The sequence below is a fragment of the Schistocerca cancellata genome, chromosome 1, assembly GCF_023864275.1.
Source record: "Schistocerca cancellata isolate TAMUIC-IGC-003103 chromosome 1, iqSchCanc2.1, whole genome shotgun sequence".
NCBI classification, from domain to species: Eukaryota; Metazoa; Arthropoda; class Insecta; order Orthoptera; family Acrididae; genus Schistocerca; species Schistocerca cancellata.
Genome location: NC_064626.1, coordinates 729,888,781 through 729,910,241, shown reverse-complemented (window position 1 = coordinate 729,910,241; position 21,461 = coordinate 729,888,781). Strand labels below are relative to the sequence as shown.

The 21,461-nt window shown below is 41.5% G+C and overlaps 1 protein-coding gene across 1 annotated transcript in view; it reads right to left on the bottom strand.

Annotated features, from left to right (window-relative positions):
* The window catches only part of LOC126185196 (adenomatous polyposis coli protein-like), a 474,971-nt gene that overhangs the window by 201,612 nt on the left and 251,898 nt on the right, over positions 1-21,461 (bottom strand). The window lies entirely within an intron of this gene.

The window sequence follows — 21,461 nt, the reverse complement described above, 5'->3', positions numbered from 1 at the left end:
CTGTTCTACCCTTCAGCGAGTCAACCAAACTGGTGGTCATTTCTGCTGTCCTTCCTCAGATACTGCTCGATGTGGCCTGTTCATCCTCTTGTGATCACAAATATTTGACCACTGTTCTTAGACAACTACTGAAAGGGAGTCACCGATATTATCTACGTTCGTGGGCAAAAGGAAGTCTTTTCCGCTACGCAGCTGTGTGACCCAAATCTACCAACTAAGTAAAACAGTGAAACTTGCGTTAATGTACAAGGCTATATGGTTAGTTAACCCTAGTTTCCCTTAGTGCATCGTAGTATTTAAGTGTACATCGGAAACGCCACTCCCTGGAGAAAATGTCGAACATATTTGATTATATAGGCACACACACACACACACACACACACACACACACACACACACACACACACACACGTGCATTTTTCTGTTTTCTGCAGAGTAAGCACGGTCCTCAAATCAAATAGCTGGATTTAAAATGTATTTTAGCTCCACACAAGTCTGTTTAGCGCTTGCTGAATATCTAGAGCTCTTCCAGTTACAACAGAATGCTTTCCTTACGTATTGCAATCCGATGCACGTTCACCTTGTCACTAACAGACCACAGATCTCGGTGCTTCGTTTGATATAAATTACAGAGGCTCTTTTTCCACTTTAACCAACTGTTTTCCAGAAATAGATTTAGAAGTCAGAACAGCTCACGAACAGAAACATTTCCTCCATTATGTTCGAATTATCTTATTCTTCAGTAGACCAGTGACAGAGGAATAACAATGAGGTGGTGTTACTTGTGTGAGGGCTGCTGATGGATGCAACAACGGACAAACATTGTCATCCGAAGTGCTTTTTTTAAACTGCACCCTTCATTCTGCAACGTTTAACAAGTACGAAGAGGCTGATGACAACACGCGGATTAAAGATATCGTATAGTTTCTCCGTAAACTGAAGAAAAAGTTGCGCTTGTGGTGGAGGAAGTTTTCTTCCTCAGAAGAAAGCTACAACTGTCGTACAGGACGACTAATAATCAGGTTCCCGTCTAGTAGCGAAGTGTAGTGCAGCGCTTGATGATTTAAGTCGATCCTGTCTTCCGGCGTTTCTTTAGTTATTAATTTATGAATTCTGTTTAATGTTAACGTACTTAGGTGAAACCGAACACTCACTGGCGTGTCTGCATATTGTGCCGCATCTGCGGAACGGTGAAACAGGCTGCAGGTGTTACTTGTGATACAGTGGGATTGAGAATGTGAACTCACCCGTCCGCTCTTCAGTTTACACAAGACTGCAGAGAAAGTCGTTCTCGCTTTTAACACCGCCGAATTCAAAATACTTTTATGTTTCCAAAATACTTTTATTACTGGCGCCTATTACCCAAATTTCACACAACATATCATAACCCAATCAGCATGAATTACAAAACTGCTTTCATACTACGGAATAGTGTATTTACGGTAACTCGTTAGCGTTGCTCTTGCTTTCGCTCTTGGTAACGGCGACACGTGTGTTTTGTCAAAATTTTCAGACTTTACCAATCTAGTTCATGTCCCCAGAGTCCCTGCATGGAGCACATGCAAGCCATTACTTGTTAAGTTTCCGCTGAAGCTGGTGCATCTGATCGTCGCGATGTCACCCGCAACGCGGAGGTAGGCAACCAACACGGCAGCAGTGTGTTACAGGCAGGCACCGCAAATCAGGCGTAACGCCTCGGCTTCAACGCGCCTTTCTTCTACACTTTCCATTACGAACCAGGTTGGTGTCATGAAAACCCTGTGATGCTCTCGTGTCAAGTATTTTCCCTACCTCTTAGTGGCGAACAATGCCCTCAGTGAGGATTTAACACAGCATCCCAAACGCAGCATAGCAGGATTTTTTTGTTTTATCAGAGAATCCGGTAATTTAGACCGCTTAGAACCAAATACAAAGATGCAAGCTTTTTCTTTTTTATCTTCCCAGCACAACTTCATGAGTTGAGTTATGGCCTGCCTCTGTCCATTTGACATCACTATCCTAGGTTGTTAATTTCGTTGTTGTGCAGGAAAGTTTGCAGTATTCATCAGTAGCCTGAAGCTTTTCCTGTTGTGTATGGTGTTTTCTCTGACTTTTCTCAAATGCTTTCCTGTCTCTTCCCGCCATTCTGTGGCGTTTTTTAACTTTGAAATTAAAAAAATTTTCGGTAGCCTATTGCCATTCACTCTGTACATATAACGGTAAAATTCTAATCTCCAATTTCTTATTGTGTCTTTGATTTCTTCATATATATATATATATATATATATATATATATATATATATATATATATATTCAATTCATTTCTCCTCCTCGTCCAATTATCTTCGTTCTCATGTGGTCCAACAATTTTTCTGAGTATTTTCCTTTCTTTCTTTTCCAGTTCTTGTTCACCTCTTTTATTAAGTGTTACGCATTCGGATCCGTGAAGTGCTCTCGGTTTGATTACTGCTGCGTGTTTAATTTCTGTCTGGAATGAGACCGATCGTACATTATATAGATTTTTGATGAGTTTGTATGTTAATTCCATTTTCTTCTATCTTTCCTTACTTGTTTTGTTATCTAACCCATCTGATTGAATCCATTCTCCCAAATATTTAAACTTATGAACTCTTCTGATGTTTCCATGTTGCGTTTGTATATATTTTTCTCTGTCGTGTTTATGTTCAATGTATTCCGTTTTCTCATATATTAGTAATTTGTTTTTAGCTTCAATTTTGTGAACTGTTTATAATCATAATTTTTACATCTGTTTTGTCTTTAGAAGTTACTGCAGTATCACCAGCAAAAGCGAGACATTTCACCTCAAATCTTCCTCTTCCTTGTCCTAGATGTTTTTCTCTTTTAGTTCTTTATCCCACACTCTCAAGACCTTGTCTAAGACCAGACTGAAGAGAATCGGTGAGAGTCCATTGCCCTGCCAAACACCTGTGTTTATTCTGAAGGGTTCAGAAACTACTTCTGGAAATTTAATTTTTGAAGCTGTGTCTTCAGTGTCTGTTCGACTAATTGTCTGGTGCTTCTGTCGATATCTGCTCCTTCCAGTGTTAGGAATAATGTCTATCCACAGAATCGTACGCTTTTTTGAAATCGATGAATGTGGCGATTGTATTGAAGTTCCGCATTGTTCTGATCCTGAGGATAGTCTTCAAGTTAAAAATTTGCTAGGAGGCACGATCTATTTTTTTTTCTGAATCCTGCTTGGCACTCGCCAATTGTGTGTTCTACTTGATCTATCTTATGCAGTAGAACTTTGGACATAATTTTGTAGGTGACAAAGTAGAGATATACCTCGGTAATAATTGGTGTCTGTCCTGTCACCCTTCTTATGTAACGGATGGATTATACCTTGTTTCCAGTCGTCCGGCATTCTTTTTTTCTCTTAGCATCTTTAATAACCTCATAAAATCTTTCAGCTGCCCGCTTCCCTCCCACTTTACACGTCTCAGCTTATATGCTGTCTTCATCTGGTGCTCTGTTTTTCAGCTGGAAATGTATGGTTCGATTTGATGCAGTGGTAGTGGTTCTGAGGGGGGGTTTTCCTTTCGAAGCTGTCTGAAAATTAGTCGTTGTGTTGGTTCCTCGCAGTTTAGAAGATTTTTGAAACATTTTGCTAGTAACTCACAGTTGTCTTTGTCGGTGGGTAATCAGTTTGCTTGTTGAATCTTTGAAGTGTAGACTCATCGGCTTGTAACTTGTTATGTCTTCTATGAAAACTTTGCAGAAGTCCTTAGGGTTGTTCTGTCTGAAATTTATATCTCTCTGCACTAATCGTTTTCTGTCATATTTCTCTCTGTTAGAATAATTTTTGATGTGTCAGTGATCTCAGTGAATGTGTTCCAGTTTCTTTCCTTTTTACAGGAATTCCATTTTTACCAAGCAGTTACTCTACGCTCTATAGCTTCGTCACATATCTTATTCAGCCACCTATGTTTCTTCTTCTTTCGTGGTTGTTCTAGTTCTTTCATCGTTTCTATTATTGCATCTCTGATTTCGTCCCCGTTTCTCATATTTTTGCGTGAAGCTTTTTAACAAATTCGTTCTTATTTGACAGAACTTTCGTGTCAACTCTGAGCACTTTTTCAATTTTGGGATTTGGTCTTCTAGGTTGAAATCTGGCTTCGATTTCTGTTAAAAAGTGGTCCGAATCTCTACCCAGTCCTCTTCTGAATCGTACGTTCACGATTTCTCTATGATTTTGTTTGGTTATTGCCACAGGATTCAGGTAATATAAGCCTAAAAGTGTGTTACGAGGAACCAGGTGTTCTTTCTCCTTTTCTTACTGCTGGGTTTGTGTGCAGGAAAATTCACTACTATTGCCTCTTATTTCTCTTCTCTGCCGTCTGTGTGTTGAAGTCTTCTAAGAGTAGTTTTACGTGGTTCTTCGGTATTTTTGAAGTCTCATGTTCTAGTGTCTCCCAAAATTAATTGGCTTTTCTCGATTTTTTTCTGTTGTTGTTGGTAGGTGCATTTGCATTTAATGATGGTATAGTCCTTGTTTGTTGAACTAAACGAGAGAAGTAATGTTCGCTTGGATGGGGACGCAAAATTCGTTACAGATTCTGTTAGATTCCGTTAGATTCCGTTTGACCATGGAAGCTGTTCCAAGCTTTGTGACTTTGTTTATCCTTTATAGATCCTGTACCCCTCTGATTCAAATGCTTTTCTCATAAACACATCTGTCTTCCTGAAGTACTAGCATGAGTATGTTGCGTGTGTTTAACAAATTCGTCAATGGTTTAAGTTTCCGAGTCTTTATTGGGTGTTTATTTTCAATGTGTCTAATCGATATTTTTTCTTAGGCTGTATGCAAGAAGTTCTAGGATCCTCCGACTCTTCCTTACGTGACATTCAAGGCTCTCCAGAATCCTAAGGCATAGTTCCATCACTGTTTTCACCGATGAAGGATTGCTTACCTTCTGGAGTACTTTTCCGCTCAGTGTTTACCATCATGTCTTGGTCGAAAGTAAATTAAGAAGGCGTGTTAGTTCCTTCGTGGGATGTTGCATCTGTGATTTAATCGCTAGATGTGTCTTAAGAGGCTGCCCGATATGGGAAGAGGTGTCTCTCGTAGCCGACCACTTTGGTAACAGACGCCACTGATTTTTGCAACCGCCATGAAAATGTAGGGAGACGCTGACTACGTAACCGCTTGTTGTAAGTCAGACGCGACGTGGATTTTTGTTCTGCTTGGGCATATTATTTACATGTACTTGATAGCGATACTTTCGAAGTGCCATTCTGTTCTACGTGATGTATTAAATGCCGCAAGACGCTAGACAGACTACTACTAAAATACGCGCAATATGTAAAGTATGGCTCAAATGGCTCTGAGCACTATGCGACTTAACTTTTCAGGTCATCAGTCGCATAGAACTTGAACTAATTAAACCTATCTAACCTAAGGACATCACACACATCCATGCCAGAGGCAGGATTCGAACCTGCGACCGTAGCAGTCGCTCGGTTCCAGACTGCAGCGCCTACAACCGCATGCCACTCCGGTCGGCATGTAATGTATCATTTAGAGAGAGCAGTAGGTGGTAATTTAACTGACTGCCTTGGCGAACGCATAGAGACTATCGGTGGAACAGGGACTGGGATCTGCAGCAAGTGGACCACATGTCTCACCCGTTTTCTTCGATGAACAGCTATCTGAAAAGGGGACTGACGGACTCTTCTTTTTGTATTGTTTACACACTTAACTCCAAATATCAATATCCTAAAGCAGCGGGACGTAATTCTCAAACACACTCGAGAAAATTGCCTTTAAATATTAGAATACATCCGTGCGCAGTTAAGCACAAACATTTTTATTTTATCAACATAGTCTTTGGTAATGTAAGAGCCTTGTAATCCTGAAGTCGCTGCTTTAAATTTAGCTAGATGTGACTCCTATTTCGTAGCTTTTATTTCAGTATTTCCAAATGTAAATGCTAATTGTGCTGGCGTAAGTTGTCGCTAGCACACCGGTCGGCAAAAATGTAGCGCCGAAGATCGGTAGTAGGCGCTCGATCAAGCGCGCCTATCACTAGAGAGACCAGAGACAAACTCGCAACCAGCATGCAGCCAACGCCCTCTCCCGCAAATTTAGGCTGCCGCCGCTGCCGGAAGGGCTCACTCAGTTACTGGCTCAGTCACTAACTCGACTCACTCTAGTTTGGCGTCTGTCATTCATTCGCAGAGCGGGCTTAGGCTACGACAGTACATAGCACAATCAGAGTAGTGTAACAGCAAGATTACTGATATTGTCTGCAAGAGGATTATTACGGACGAGCTTGTACAATACACGGATTCTATTAAAGTGAAGTAGCAGCTATCGCTTTATGTAAATGAAGAACCGTGTTAATCCAAGTGTGCATTTGTGTTATGGAAAGAGGAGACCGGCCACCCATTACACCACCCTCTCTCTTACTCCCTTGGTGTAAGACTCAACGGTGGCGACGAGGACGCTACATTAATTAACGATATAAAATCATAATTTTTAATAACTGATCGAATGGAAATGAATTATCATTTAACTGTCTTTCTGCTAAATAAAAAAATTTACATATATCGATAATACTATTAATTTCTAGGAATAAGAGTATTTTATGAGGTTACTTCTTATTGTATCGTATTTTATTGTGGAGTAGTGATCTTTTTCGTATGATTAGCAATTAAAAATGAAAAATCTTATTTTATTCAACACTAGTCAATTAACGTTTCCAGTTGCTCATAAATGTGGAAAATTGACGAAAGTACAATAACGTTGCACCTAGCGAGTTTCAAGACTGAGGTTGAAACCGTACAACTTCGGAGAAAATAGACTGCCTTTCTATATGCCCCCTCTGTAAGCTCCATTCGACAGGAAATCTAACGAGTTTTAAAATAAAAAGGTTTTTTTTTCTTCTCACTACATATGTTGCAATTGAAGTCATGAAAGATTCAACACTTCAGTACATCCTCATCAGCCCGTATTGACAGGTGTTAGAATAGGCTGGCCGAAGAGATGGAACCGAGTCCGGGGCGACGGACGTTAGGCCGTTGGCTGGTGGCTGGTGACGCTGTGGGTGTCGGGGCGGAAACGAGACGCGCTGACCTGGCGCATCTCGGCTCGCTCGGCTTGGCGCGCCACGCTGTGTTATTAACGCCCTCACTCACGGCCAATTGCACATACGACCCTACAAAAGATAGCTGCCTCCTACCACGCCTCTATCTGAAAGCGTCGTGTTATGTATAAAACAGGTCAAAGACTTTTCTGCAGTCTTCTAGTTACGTGACAAATGCACTTTTATCGCAATTTACCCTCTAGCTAACGCATGAAGACGCTTTGCTCAGATAACCTTCTTAATAATTAAAAGTCCCTGCGGTTTGTCACAGTAAAGCGTAACCTCTTTTATCCGTATTAGATGGGACTGTAGGTCATCGAGATAACTGAAAATCCGCATAATCCGGAAAGGCAGAGAAAGTAAATCGAAGTTTGTTATTTTCTCGAGGGTGTATCAAAACGCAATGCTGCTTTGACAGAAATTTAAACAGATCATAGGCTGAACTGTTCTCTACACAACATTACCGTTCAATATAATCACTACGCATTTGTGCATTCTTGCGCCATCGTTGAACTCAGACATCAAAACCACTTAGGAAAACTTCAGAGTTTTGATTCTTGACCCATTATTTTAAAGTTGTTTTAACCTCACGCCTGAAGAAAATCTGTCGGATCGCTGTAATGCACCTCAACAGTGTGCGGTGTTGGTAGAGAAGCTTGGTAACGGAGTAACGCATATTGAAGATGTACCAAATATCAATGGAGGATATGCTGATGAATTGATTGGAGTAGGCAGACGTGCTAGAGTTCAGAATCAACAGCGAAACCTCTGTAACCAAACTTTAGAAAACTGTTAGAAGAGACCACAAAAGACGTTGTGCCAGCAAGTTTCGTCACAATAATGCACACCCCCCACATGTTATTTTTCATAAACCAAGCGACTGCAAAAATGGGATAGTCTGTTGTGCCTCATGCACCTTACAGCCCTGACTTGGCCCCGTTTGACTACTACTTGTTTGGGTTTCTGAATCAGTAAGCATATAGGTTCTCTTTCAGTGACATATAAAAGGTTAAAATAGTTTTAAAATCGTGCGTCAAGAAGCAAAATCCTGAATTTTTCCACACTGATTAATATGCCAATGTTCAGCGATGGCGTAAATTTGTACAAATGCAGGGTGACTATGTTGAACGGTAATGTTGTATAGAGAATAGTTCAGGCTATGATATGCACAAATTCCGCTTTCATATGTCTAAAAAAATTTTATGACACAGGATGCATTACTTTTTGATACACCCTCGTACTGAAAGATACAAATTATACATTAACTTCACGCACATGTTGCTCAGGTATTGGAAATGAGACAGTTTTGTACGTTTATGAACAGCAGAATCACGTAGGCGTTCCGGCCGAAATTGCTTCCGCCTAGCACTCCAAGAAAACTATTATTTTGTCCCACTGCGTTATTACCTCTGTATGTGCCGTAATGTCTTCGGATTGAGGGCAAACTTCGTTCAGTTAATCCATCATTACTACCGCCATTGTTTGCAGACAAACAAATGGTGATAACTGCTCCATTATAAGTCATACCGTCATTGTCATTTCGCAGCCAGTCATTTACGTCTCAATGTCTGAGCATCCTGGATCTATACAAATGTTTCAGCATCAATTCACCAGGATGTTTTGCAACCATTCCCCTTTATGCACCCCCTTTTGTGCCTCTTTTTGTCCAATGACAGCACCACCTCCTCCTTTGATGTCATTAGACACTCGCATCAAACGGAAGAAAGAAGTAGTGTACAGCGCAATATCAACTTGTTAACTGACACCTAGCCAATATCCGTGTGTTGTTGGATGAATTTAAATTTAATGATTCTCCTCGTAGACCGTTACCGCTATTACGTCTGGAGTATCAAATACCGTACAGATACTGTACTAAAACAATCCTAATGAACCGAAATTCCGGAGTGTAAGGATTAGATTAAACTCGGCGCACTGTTTTCATAAGCTTCACTTAGCGAAACTGCATCGATAAAACTACAAATATTGACGTTCTGACAAAAGTCCGAATTTGATGACTAGATTCACAGTCAGTGAAATTGCGTGTTTTGCTCTGTGGAGTAGTATTCTAATTAACAATAATGCTAACAAGAGGACCGAACCTATTCGTCATCTGTTTTCGTCCGCATTTCCGTTATATGCAGGGCCTGGCCAGAAATGGGAGACACGTAAGTGAAAGCACCAAATGGCCAAGCCTTTAGAAAAAATATAGTATGCTCGCCTTGGGTCGGAGGTGCGGCATGAGCGATTTCCATTAGCTAGTCTACAGGTAGCGGTTTGTGCTGCGGAAGGGTTACCGAACGGTAATCCGAGGGTCATGGGGTCGAGTCCCTATACGGATATTTTTGTGTTTTCAGTTCTTTCGTTATTTACACTGCAAATAAACTGAAAGATGAAGGAACAACCCACTCGTTTACACGCTACATTCCTGTGTGAAAAGTTTTTCCGGACAGTCTACAAGGAAGTATTGGCCCTTTTCGATCGACATTTCGTAACACGGTGGATGAGTACGCGGCAAAATATGGAAAATAACATCAATTCGTCAAAATATGGAAAACTTGAAACAGACATATCCAAAAATTATGTGACTCGTGTACAGTGGAACAAAGTTATTCTGACTAGTGGGGAAGGCGCATACATCCACAATTAAATGGCGAGATTTTTCAGTATGAATCAGGATTACCATCATGCAGTATTAAAATGTATCCCCCAAAGGCACTCCACAAGAACAATCCTGCAATGTCTATTTTTATCATCAGTCAAAGAACTGAACGTAAATCTTCAAAATGGTTTAAATGGCTCTAAACACTAACATCTGAGGTCATCAGTCACCTAGACTTAGAACTACTTAAACCTAATTAACCTAAGGACATCACACACATCCATGCCCGAGGCAGGATTCGAACCTGCGACCGTAGCAGCAGCGCAGTTCCGGACTGAAGCGCCTAGAACCGCTCGGTCACAGATGCCGGCTGAATATCTTCAAAACTAGTCTTATTTCATAGAGAGAGATGAAGACATCACATCCCAAGAAGACTGCATCAAAATACAGACCACTGTATATCATCAGTTATCCTCGCCAACATTTGGCAGAATGATCCGTTACGCTTGGTTTTCTTCCAAACTGTGCGGTATGAGCGAACCTTCCGTGGACGTAAATGAAGTTTATTTTTATATCGAAAGAGTAAAACAATCACGTAATTGTAAAAATGCGGTATTTATAATGAGTGCAAGACACCGAGAAAATTGTTTCCATTCTTTGTACGACGAGTATCACACGAGTACGTGCAGATCATAAACTGCAAAATAACAAAATAATAGAATTTCATATACGAAGCCCTCGGATACGCCTTACAGTCCTTCCCTGAAATGTATTTCCAATCCCGAAATTTGCTTTGCCTTTTCTTTTCATGCCTTTTACGAACATATTAATAAATACAACATATTGTGCAGTATTTCGGTTTATTTGGAGTGCAAGTAATATCGAACCTGAAAACAGAGTTTCCCGGCCGACACGTACCAGAAATGCTGTTTTGTTTAAACGATTTGCTATTGGAGCTCCCACTGTTACCACTTTCATTTCTGCCCAAGCTCTGAATGAAATATAAACATGAAAAACATCGGTGATGACGAGTATGCACGGTCCCTTTGTAAGCTGAATCTGTACAGCGGGCCCCGACTTAACACAACTTCCTGCCTCTCGCGGCCATTGCGCTACAGATTGCGCTCTTCACTTGGGGAAAGAAGGAAGTTTGCTGTTTAACATCCCGTCGACGAAGAGATCACTACATACGAGGGTCATGCTCCTATTGGGGAAGCACAGTGAGACATACCTGCCTAGCCCTTTCAAGGGAACAGTCCCGACGTTCGCCTTAGGCAACTTAGGTATTTCACGATAAACTTTAATCTTGATGGCCAGACGGGTATTTGAACCGCCGTCCTTCCGAGATACCAGGCCTACGTCTTCACCACTGCGCCGCCTCCACGCGTCACAATCATCTGAAACCTTACGCCTCAGTGCTGCCAGTTCTCCTCACTTCAGACACTTGACAGTAAAGCTCTCAGTTAAAATTTGCAGTAGCTATTAGTTTCACCGTTAGGGAGCAGAAATTAAGACGACATGACTACTTATCAGAACAATGGTTACTGTAACAGTTTCGAAAGTCACTTATTAAAACTCATAGTAACAGAACGGAGAACTAATATGCATTGTAGTCCAATCCACGAACTATGGCGGACGGGGATTGCATTGTTGACGATTCCAAGCTTCAGTTGCGATACGCGCACGCACATACTTTCCTCTTGAAGAAAACGTATATCGTGCAAATTTTATTTCTCGCTTACTTAAGAATTTGTCACTTATCACCACTATCAGCGATGGCAACTCGCTACAGATCGAATCGAAATTCACTAAACAACTAGCTACGATCACATTTAATGCTCGCACCACCTGCAGCATTCACAGCTGAGGGCTCAGAAAATACTGAACGTTCATTGGCTATCGCAGAAAAGTGACGTATGTGCGCAGAACAAGCCTAAACTCCGCCGCTATCATTCGTGACTCCAACTATAACTGTGTCCGAAACTCTTCCGTTGCCTGCTGGTACTGGCGGTTATGTTTAGTTGTAGCCAATCAGGCGACAGTATACGGTAGCCAATAAGAATCGCTGTATCTTACACAGTAGGTTGTCACAAATGACGATTTCAGAGATAGTGGCTAGGTTGAGACCTACTAGCACAGCTTAAATTGTTGCAAGTATCTTCATTTATGAAGCACAGGGAATTATGTCCGAGCAATGTGACTGGCTACCCACGTCTGACATGATTCATCATGTTCACTTCTCGTAATTCACAACGCAAACAATTTACCAACAAGAGCATGCAACAGAACAGCGGCGGACACCGTAAATGCATTTTTACCGAACTGACAAATATTAGTCATTTAAGGTGGAACAGAAGCATATGTCTTAACATATTTCATGCTTGTCGGTATTCGAAGAAAGACAACAGCAAATGCTACACTGAAACATCAAACCAATAGATTAGTAAATTAAAGTGTCTCGTTTACAATCACAACATATACTCTTAAGTCTCTGATTACACTTTCCATATCAGGCTCCTTTCGTAAATGGCAGGGTGGGACATGATGGCTGTCTGGATTACGTGTCTGCCCACAAATTTGACAGGTCTGTGTTCGATCTACGTTTGGTCTAGGATTACTTCTGGAACTTTGCGTGGCTCACACCGTTAGCTGCTCCGTACACAGGTTTCTACTTTTGAGTTGTAGATTCCCAAACAGTAGGTTGAATGAATGAACTCCAGGTCTAAGAAAGGCGTAGTATTAAACGTAATAGGCATACTTCAAGTACATCCCTACAGAATTCATACCAGTCTTCATGCTGCCGATACATGTACCTGATTACAATTCTATCACGATACGATGAAGACTGTGGCATGGTATGTTACTTATACACCATCCCAACTCATGGATTAGGCCGTAGACGTGTTCCGACTGGCTGACTGCTGAAGTACGAAGACAACCTATGATCGTGTGCCATGTGAACACAACATCTGGCCAATCCCTTCAGCCGCTATTGCCTGTAGATAAATCCTGCGGGAGCTGATGCTTCTTATTTCAACCAGCTCCTCGTGGATCCCGCTGCATATCTCTCTGCCTCTTAAATATCCAAGGAGATACCTGAAAGCGAACCCGGGTCCTTCCGCACCGAGTGCAGAGACGCCAACCATTTGGCTACGAAGACGGACCGGTGCCTTATATTTTAGAACCAGTTTCTGCCGAAAGCCATACAGGAACTGATTTGTAGAATAACGATCGGTCGCATTAAATTCCATATTCCGTTACAAATTATATTCAAATTTATTATACACAAACACCGTATTAAGTACGTTCTACTTGGTTTTCAAGTTTATTAATCTGACTACTACCGCTGGTAGTTTCCCTTTGAAACGTTCCGAGAATTAATGAATGTGAGGTAGAAGCGTTAGCTCTGTGGTAAGTGAAATTTATGCGCATTGTACTGGAACAAGGCAAAAATTTGAGTAACAGACGTTCTTATGTGATTTCTTAGTATACTTAGCGTTTCTGAAGTAGCCTGAAATTTATATATCATAGGGACTGTCAATTACATTAACTGGCCTGCTTCTCGTAAGACCTAATGAAATGCAGATATAATTCTAGTGACACAGATATCCATTGGACTTAAATGACTGTTTCTGAGGGCCGGACAGGATATTGGCAATGAATGCAATCTGTCACGGAAAGTTCCAAAGTTATTCGCTCTGCGTACAGTAAGACGTTCCACTTCACACACGAAGTTTCGCTGTGGAAGATTTTTCGCGACGGGAAATTCCTATTTCATTCTCCTTCCTGGACATGCATTCCATGTCGGAGGGTAAAACTAATTCTATACATTTCGCTAGTTAAACAGTGCTGTGTTCTTCATGCTCTCAAGAATCTCTAAGCATAGGTAAAGAGGTGACGAACGAGGGAGGGGAGACAATTTTTGTCAAACAGCCCATGCAATGAAGAATGAATACTTTGTTCATTTGCCTTACCGTAGAAACCTTCGTCATTTTATAATACATTTGCGTTTTGAAACACAAAATGTAAATACGTATTAGAAGAAGAGAAACAAAAGCTCTGGTCGAGATTCCTTCCTTCGATAAACATTCTATTAGAGGCCGACTACTAGCTCAGATTTTCGAAAGAAAGATTGAGGGACTGGAACATAGCGTTTTTCGATGAACATTTGACATCTGTGTCAACTCTAACGAAATATGTGGAAAATCTACATTACGATGGCTAAGGCTTTATTCATGAGTTACCTGGGGGGAAACAACTATCCTCCGAAGGCGACATGAAAGCAGCAACTGACTAAGTGCTTAATTTTTTCTTGTTTTTCTTTTTTGTAGGACAGAGGGTGGACATATGATATCAACACTATCCATTTCAATGAAGCTGAAAAACCAAATTAAGTACGCGGTCTCGTTAAATTTCTTGTACAGTTTGATAAATGATTTAATAGATACATACTGATAGAAAAAGACACAGGCAATAAAAAGTCGATGGGAATTACACAAAGTTTCGGCGATCCGTTCAGTTTGAAATGCGTTTATCGTCTACCATTGCCTTACTGCGGCAATTTATATTTGTGTGTCTAAGTGAATATCGAAGGGCGTTAGCTAAAAAAACGAAAGCTAATCCCATGTAGCTCTGAGGAACGTAATAAAAAATACCATAGCCCCGAAAAACGCGTACAGAATTTTCTGTTGGTATTGAGGAACTGGCTGGTAGAACGTCTGAGAGAATAGCGACCGTACACAATACACGCAATGGTCTTTTGTACAGAAGAAAGGCCGTGAAGCGTACTGGCATCGCACGCTAGTGGCCTTGGCCCGATAAGGGCGAGCCGTCGCTGTCACGCGATGCAGCAACAGGGCACCGCGGCCACAGCCGTAACCTGTTGATACGTGACAGGTACCAGCCTACCTGCCTTTCCAATCTTATCGCCGCCACATGTGGCTATCGACCTGTCCATTAACGGCTGTCCGTCGTCGTCCTTGGAGTTTGGGATAATATTTCTTTTTTAGTTTTCATTTCCCCACTTCAAGGAGTAGAGCGGCCTATTTTAGGTCCGTCTTATTATATTGAGCAGTGGCTCTCTTCAACCCATCGCCAGCCGAGCTGGTTGTGGGATGGTGGGGTTCCCAATTGGGGAAAAAAAGGGAGAGGATTACGAGTTCCGGGGCCGCCACGTTTATTATGCTACGCGTCGACCTCTCCTACAAACAGTTTACGGTCGTTACGATACGAAACTCATCTTCATGAGAAACATTTCAAATCCGTATCTAGCCGTCCCAGTAAATTTTTCCATGGCTCCATATAGGCAGGGACAGGTGATGTGGTTCTTTCAAATGTTCAAAACAATTCGTCTCTTTCATACAAGCATTAAAAATTATGTGGGCCTGTGTACTATTAAAATGGCCCGCCCAGTTAGCCGTGCGGTTAAAAAAAAATGGCTCTGAGCACTATGGGACTTAACTTCTGAGGTCATCAGTCCCCTAGAACTTAGAACTACTTAAACCTAACTAACCTAAGGACATCACATACATCCATGCCCGAGGCAGGATTCGAACCTGCGACCGTAGTGGTCGCGCGGTTCCAGACTGTAGCGCCTAGAACAGCTCGGCCACTCCGGCCGGCAGCCGTGCGGTCTAACGCGCTGTTTTCCCGGGGGATTAGTGTCGAGGTCCGGTGTGCCGGCCAGCCTGTGGATGGTTCTGAAGGCGGTTTTCCATCTGCTTCGGCGAATGCGAGCTGTTTCCCCTTATTCCGCCTCAGTTACACTCTGTCGGCGATTGCTGAGCAATCCACGCAAACATTGGGGTAACACTCATCTGGTGTCAGATGAGACGTTCCCAGGGTGTAGGGAGGGGGGGGGGAGGAGGGAGGAGGGGGGGAGGAGGGGTGTCTACTGGGGGCCGAACCGCACAATAAACAATGACCCTGGGTTCGGTGTGGGGCGGCGGTGGGGTGAGTGGACTGCTGTAGCCTGTTGTGGGATTGTGTAACACTGAGGGCTACGGCGGGGACGAAGCCTCTCCATCGTTTCTAGGTCCCACTTCCATACCATGCAATACAATCCTATTAAAGTACATGAATATTACGTACATTATATAATGTTGAAAAACAGCTTGTTAAAACTATAAAACAACATAATAACAAATACTGTATGCAGCCATTTAAATCAAGGAAATCGATTAATGTCACGAGAACTTACGTGTCAGTCGTGTTGTAAGAACCAGGACGACTGCTGAGGCATTCCAGGAGGTGGTATTTAAACAGAGGAGACAGGCAGAGTCAAGTGATAAATCTGATAACATGCTTTAAAACTAAATGAAAGTACAGAATACAATAGTATTTAAAGGTTTAACATGGGTGAATAATGAAGAGACTTGTAAAAAGTGCGCTGCAGTCATGAACTGTGCTCCCTCGTGTGTGTGTGTGTGTGTGTGTGTGTGTGTGTGTGTGTGTGTGTGTGTGTGTGTGTGTGTAGGATAATTTAGGTTAAGTAGTGTGTAAGCTTAGGGACTGATGACCTTATTAGTTAAGTCCCATAAGATTTCACACACATTTGAACATTTTACAAAAGGTGCTATTGCGAAAAAAAGAACAAGCGACGTTCAGAGACCCAACGATGTGCGTAAAGTCGATCTAGGAAAACAACGACGGCAAACAGACGGATGCAATAAAGGGTGCGTACGAACACCATGTTAATACAACATGTGGTCATGAGGAACTGATTTTGGTCTGCTGTTTACAATAAATGCACCTACGATATTATGTAATAGCAACTTAACAGTGCTGGAATTAATTACATTGTAATTTATCAAACACAGTCTGAAAGAAAAACAGAAAGACAACGTTCTTTTTATTTTTTGTTCGTTAAGAATATCCATCTCATGGTTGTTAATTATAATTTCCTCCAAGTTGTTCATAGTGTTAAGTTTCTACATTTTATGCACAATTTGATGTTATGGGCAATATTAGTGAAACTATGTCCTCTTGAAATTAATAAGCGAAGGTGGATTTGTCTTCTGCACTTTTCCTTCCTACTTATGTATGTTCTTTGAATCTAGTTGTAGAATTCCTGCCTGTCTGGCGAAGTTGTTTTTAGTTTTAATATTGTGTATTAGCAGTCGATGAAGTCTGTTATGGGCTTCGAAGGCAATTCTAACAAACCTGCGGAATAATACTCTCAGTTTATGGGGAATGTTCTCGTAAAGAGAAGCGTGATGAATTTTAACCTTCCTGCAGCATCATCGCTAAATTTGTTGCCTTACTTCGAAGAAAATTGGAGCTTCAGTCTGTGTCAGTACTTTTTTATCAACTTTTCATTCATCGCTGGGCCTCTGCACGTCGCCTGTTGGCCGTTGTCTTTCCCTAATATTTCATCTTTTTATCTGTCCATGTTAATCTTTTAAATAACATTTTCTTTTGTATTTTATTACACTTTTAAAGAATTTTATCATATCGCTTGCCTCTACCTGCTTACCTACCTACTCCCTTCAGGTCACTTAACTGCTTCTTGTGACACTTCTCAGCAATCATTCAGCCTTCCCACAGTAACACTGACATGTAAGTTCATGTGAGATATGTAGATTTCGTTGATCATGGATAACCTCATACAATATTTATGCTATTATGGTGTTTTTATTATGTTCACTGACAAAGTGTGTGAACGAGTTGTTTGTTGTTTATGCCTGTCGCTACACTAATCTCTATTTGACCAATTCTGTTATGCTCTGTCGTTCGATACTACGTGATTTCCATTGGGTAATGACCTTCAGGGCCGAACCTGGCTGTGATTCTTAAAACAGAAACAATAACGCAACTGGTGCTGGTATTTTATTCAAAATAATATTACTCTCAAGAGCATGTATCGTACGTCTAGTATCCTCACATTCCCGATGGCAATTTCAACATTAAAAATTAACCCCTGCCACATTATTTCGTAGTCAGTCACACAATATAAACATAGGTACCGTCCTGCATGCAATAATGTTTTTTCCGTCCGATTATGTCAGTCCTCGAGCACAACAAATTTTCTCATAATGGTATATCAACATTCAGGGAACTGCCAACAGGAAACTCACGGTAAATTTCACATCGTGGTGAGTATCACTAGTTTCTAATCACTATCTAGTACCTATCCTCTAACCTCTCGTGGAGGAGCGCTGATGCAGATGAACAAGTCGAGAGGTGGAGAGGAGAGTTGTACGGGCTAAACTTGTCGTGAGGACGGCTCAGAACTTTCAACTAGACGTGCAGCCCATTCACATGGAATTGGGCTGATAAAGCGATTACCGATAACAGTGAGAAGTTGTGGCGGCGTGCAACGTGGTGTACGGAAACTTTGACGGCGAAAGCTATCAAGTTCCTCGCGGTCATTTCCCATCACATTGCCAACGCAGCGGTCTGCAATTGCTCAGCCGGCACACCACTTACAGAAACAGAACGTACCGGTCTGAGCACCTGGGCTATTCGTACTGCAGATACACGATTCCTAGGCAATACTACTCCTTCCTCGTTATTTTATCCATTATACTGGGTGCCCTGTTTTGGAGTTCAGGTATCAAATATTTAAACCAAATGCAGCCTGTTTGTGGACTGTGTACCATCGGTGGCTGCTAGGGACGGAAGGAAGCAGGGGCAAGCGATGGTCGATGTGCTCATCTATAAAACCTTCTTTCAGTTTATTCACCACTTAGGTGACTAGAAGGGGGGAAATATTAACTGCTTTGTGCTTCACTGGCTGAACAGAGGAAGTTCGCTTTGATGCTTCGAACTTCACTGCTACCATTGGAATATGTTTTATAATCTTATTCGCGCGATTTTCATTTCTGTTTTCACGGAAAGTAACCTAAAGCGGCAAGGTAAGTAACTCTCAGAGATATGTCGAGCAACGGAAATACTTTTGAACTCTTCTCAGAGAGGAAAGTAACGATATTATAATTATATTCAACACGTGCCTCTATAGATATCCGAGATCGATCACAACTAATCTGATTTGTTCCAAATCTATTGCTTCAGATCGAAACGGCTTTGTTCTTAATAACCTAAAATATACGTAATGAAAGTGCGTTCTGATGTAAGGTGAAATTGCTTGAAATGATCTGTCACTTTTCATATCAATCTTTTTTACTTACATTTACTTTATCATATCTTCATGTAGCTCAAGTTTTTATATTTGGTATTTCCTTTACAAACCATCCCTATATCTTTACTAATACGTATTTAAAGTTAGAACCACCTCTTATTCGGAAAAAAAGGAAAAGAGGCGGATAGCTTCCGTCTGCGAACCTTCCAAGACCTCTTATGGGGACACTTGACACTTTTTCTAAGTCTTTTGAAACAACTGATGTAATTCAGCTTAAGCAGATCAAAATACAACGTTTCTGTTAACTAATAAGATGTTTAAATTGCTATTCGTAAATTAAAACGTCAATGAAAATACAGACAACTTTCTTAATACTTTTCCTAGACAAATCCGATTTCAGTTTCGTTAAGTTCTGATCAAACGCAGTCGTCCTGTATACATCACGATACATAGTTTCATCTTTGTTTCAGCATTTTCCTAGTGATTTTTTGTTTTTGTTTGGTTTTAGTCCCGTTCAAGCCGGTTCAGTCGATATACTAGAACACAACTGGCATGCTGTCGAAACCGGATATTTTCAATGGACTTCCATTGACATTTCGAGGCACTGACGAGAAGAACACAGTACGCCGTAGCACGATTTCCCAGAAATTTCGCTCAGTGAAAGAGGGGACAAAATAAGCGAATACCTGTCTCGGCTTATTCATAGATTCTCGACAGTTTCTAGGAAAACGGCGGTCAAAGGTTGCGAGGTACTTTGACTGCCTTCGAGTGAGAAAATATACTGAGATGACACCTTCTAATACCGTGTCGGACCTCCTTTTGTACAGCGTAGTGTAGCAACTCATCGTGGCGTGGACTCAACAAGTTGTTGGCAGTCCCCTGCAGAGGTATTTAGCCATGCCTATAGACGTCCATAATTGAGGAAGTGTTCTGGTACAGGATTTTGTGCACGAACTGACCTCTCTTATCTCTCATGAATGCCAGATGGGCTTTATGTCGGGCGATCTGGGTGACATATCGACTGCTAAAACGACATCTAAATTACGTATAAAATTTTGACAGTTCGTTTCTCAGAAACGGTTGGAGGTGCTTACAGTTAAGCAGAAAGGTGTTCGTTAATTTTGAATCCCGTTCCAATGAGCGAAGTTTCTTGGAAATCTGGTCATGGCACCTGTATGAATTAACCACCACCAGAAATTTTTATGTTTGTCTTTTCGTACGTGTCCAGGAGGACAGTCCAGGAGGACAGTCCAGGAGGACAGTCCAGGAGGACAGTCCAGGAGGACAGTCCAGGAGGACAGTCCAGGAGGACAGTCCAGGAGGACAGTCCAGGAGGACAGTCCAGGAGGACAGTCCAGGAGGACAGTCCAGGAGGACAGTCCAGGAGGACAGACACTACACATATAGATAGAGGCGCCTCGACAGCAATTGCTCATTCAGTGCCGATACCCTCTTCGTCCTACCTCTTGCGAGAGCCAGCGTGAGGCTGCGAGCAATGAGCGAAATGGACAGGGGACGCTATGTATGTAACGTGTGACAAATTGGGAATTTGGATTGGACGTGAAGCGTGCTCGGATAGTCGATGCAATTAAGAAGGCTTGTACGTGAGTGTCGAAAAAACGATTTTTTTAATTTTTGTCTTAATAATTCTCTGTAGTTTCCTGAACAGGGAAACTTTACTTCGAGGAAATTCTACCGAAAAAGCCCCAAAATTAGAGGAATTGAAAAGTGTCTGTACTCATGACGACGCCTCCATGTCATGCAGACAGCTCGGTTAAAAAATAGATGTTTGTTCTCACGATCCTTTAATCTCCAATGCCTCGCTAACGCAAGTTTATTTGAGAAGTAATTACATGGTAGGACTCAAAACCCTAATAAGAGTTCTAACAACTGTATACGGGAACTAATACCAAAAATCGTTCTGATAGGTCAAAATACTGTGAAAATTAATGTACTAGATGCTCTGCTATGTTTCAATGATGATTCAGTGTCCAGGTTTAAGGTTATGGAATTGAGTGCCTGGAGGACTCAATATGCAAACAACTTCAGTTACCATTGACCGCAAGAGGCTCTCCGAAGCAGAGGAATCAGTACTGGAAGCCACCAGAGAAACAAGAATAAACAGTATGAAAAAGAAAAGGGAGGCAGAACGAGAACAGAAACAAGGTTCATGTGGACCTGGGATACATTAGTATTATGCAAGGTAGGCAGAGAAACAAGACAACTTTAATTTACCGAAAATTCACTTTTTTGATGTTCTGGTATACACTGATTAAAAACTATTAAAGGTAGAGGGTGAAGTTCTGTATTATGTCAAAGCATACGTAACAGACCATTCTTATGACAGTTTGTGAACTGCGGAAAGCGAAACTCAGTTGTTTACTGAAATTTCTGATAATCATTATTTTTAAAATATTTGAACCGTAATTTATGAGAGTACCCACTAGAATAAAAGCAGCAGCCTTAACTGAAGACGGGCACTTGGGTGGTTGTGATGGGTCTTTATACGATATCGGCAAGTGTAGCGAAGCAGCCTCTTACGCAGCTACAGATGTGAACGTTTTCAAGCAGGCACTAAGACATTACCTTGGAAAATTGTTGAACGACTACATACATATTCACAACAGAATATGGAAGATACAAGAAAGAAAACGATTTCGTTTAGCTGACACGACAATTGTCTATCTTGTATGT